Genomic DNA, 2,652 nt, shown 5'->3' with positions numbered 1-2,652 from the left:
GAAGAGATTGTGATCTAAGCTAAGATGAACTTTTATACATGGCCTCCACAACAGGGGCCACTTGTTATTCTTTTTTTTTTTTTCTTTTTTTAAATGAAATGGAGGAGTTTCTTGGATGATTATAGAAAACTTTTTTTTTTTTTTTTTTTTTGTGAGTCGTTTTTAAGCAGCGTCGGCAAAAGATCGAATTTTACTTCAATTGAACTCTACTAATGGTGTTAACACTTCGTACAAAATTAATATTGTGAAAAATAATATAGAAATAATAATTTTTTATTAATTTGTAATTTTATCATCTTCAAAGCTCAAACACCCCCTAAAAAAAAAAGGGGTTTTATCAGTAATATATAAATGTGCACAAAAAACCTCTTAACTTCGAATCTTCCAATTATGGGCAAAAATTTGGTGGGGCCACTTCGACTCTTTTTGAGTTTTTTGAGCACACACTCATTTCCACCCAATACTCCAATAGTAACTTCAATTGTAACATGCCTATTTCAAATAGTTGGGAGAAAAAGATAACATGCTATCCGCTTTGTTTATTTTTTAAAAAATAAATTTAGCTGAAAATATAAATTAATTAGGATTCGAATTTGAAACTCGGGTACTAATTAACCATTAAGTCCTTTGCTACTTGTGCTAGGAACGGTCCATCCTAGTTCAAGTAGTTGCTTGCGCTAGGGACGGTCCGTCCGAGTTTAAGTAGTTGGATATGAATTAAGTGTTTTAAATAGTGATAGTTACCAAAATAATGTATTTTTCAGGTTATACATTGTAGACAAAATATTTGTGGTAGCCTAAACATATCATTCCTGGGCCTCACAAGACAACAGATTTGGAGGGCAAGATGAGAGAGGAGGCTAATTGAGGGGCCCCAAGGAGATCTTGTTTTATAGGACCAAATATTGTCACCGTTCATTTTTAATCTTATGAAGGCTCGTGTATCTCGTGCAACAATTACACTATCTTCATATTCTTTATCGTGTACTGCACTTTGGAGATTCTCGAGAGGTTTGAAAGTGATAATTCATGGCAATGCACCACAATTAGTCACTCCTGCCTCAACATGACTCCAACAAAGGAACGAAGGAAGGATAACAACAATAAGAGATGAAAAAAAGAAGAAAAAGAATAGTCACTCATCTAATGATCATTACAATGACAACATAATATGCAAGAGACCATTTGTTTAGATGTATTTGTAAATATATTATAGTTGGAAATATATACATGCAACTTAAAATGCAGGACTATTTATGACTATAGACATCTTGTTTAATATATTAGATGTAGTCGAAAGTGCTGCCGTTATAACTATGGCAGTTGAATTTAAATACAACTACATACAATATTCAAATAGTCTCTAAAGTAATCTTAGCTACTCAGCTGGATCTAACAGGAGCGGATGATCAATTAGTCGAGAAAAAAAAAAAAATCATATTTCAATGGAATTGGTTGTGTTTTGCGCTATCACTCTCAGAAACAAAGAGAATATTTTTTCTATCGTCCTTATTCATCACATGTGATGCACACTATGCCTGCAATTTCTAATAGAAACAAAGTGGATGTATAATTGATATGAGGACACTGCGTTATTCACCTGCAGTTAGAAGAATCACTCTCCATCTGGGCCCTACGTAATTTTGGTAGGTTTCTTTCTTTCTCCTATCAAATCTAAATCACTGATATATGCCGATTAGCAAACACCAGGAATCGACATGCACCGGCGCGGCTGCTACTGCAACAGGGAGCACATTCGTTTTCGCATTTAATTTCATGAGCCGCCAACAGACCCATGTCTAGTCACATTTGCCCTGACACATCTTTTTCCATCTTAGAAGGTGATTGATCGATTTAATTTGTAAATCGAGATCTTAAACCGTGCTTCATAAGAGTGAAAATACTAGTTTTGCCCTGTTCATGAAGTTCTAAATTACATCTACCTGTAGTCCTTACTCTTTAATAAGAGAGTTCAAACTCTATACCAAACAAGATATTGGGGGTGTTTGGCTTAGCTGTCCAAAAGTAATTCTGAGTTCAAAAGTAATTTTTCGCTCAATAGAGTACTTTGACAATTTAGTTTCAAATTTGAATTCGGTAGTTTTAGAACTCGGTTCTTCGCTGCTTTTAAGATCACGCTAAAATTCAGAAGCAAGTTAAAATCGTTCCCTTAAAAATCATATTCTTGATTTGAACCGTCCAAACTTTAAATTTTTCTTTAATGTTTGATTCCGCAGAAGTTTACAATTTAATTTTTACAATTCTTTTTGAAAAATTTTTTTTAATTTAACTTTTAAAATTTAAAATTTAAGAATGTAGATATTAAAATTTCTAAATTTTTAATTTAAGATAAATTTAAAAACATTTAAATTTTTAGAATTAAATTTTAATTAAAAATTTAAATTATCATGTTTTAATTTTTCAAAATTACAAATTTTCATGAACTTTTAAATTCAATTTTAAAATTTAAATGTTAATTTTAAAGTTAAAATTGATTTTTAAAGTTTGGTAAATTTTAAACTGCTCCGAAATTTAAAGGTCAAATTTTAAATGTAAATTTTTAAATGTTGAAATGTGAAAAATTTCAGTATTTAGCTTAGGAAAAATGTCAATTGGTAAATGTGTAAGATTTAAATTTATTTGTTAAAGGTT

Source organism: Ananas comosus, linkage group 6 (genome assembly GCF_001540865.1).
Source record: "Ananas comosus cultivar F153 linkage group 6, ASM154086v1, whole genome shotgun sequence".
In the NCBI taxonomy this organism is placed as follows: Eukaryota; Viridiplantae; Streptophyta; class Magnoliopsida; order Poales; family Bromeliaceae; genus Ananas; species Ananas comosus.
Note: the sequence above shows the minus strand (reverse complement) of the source record.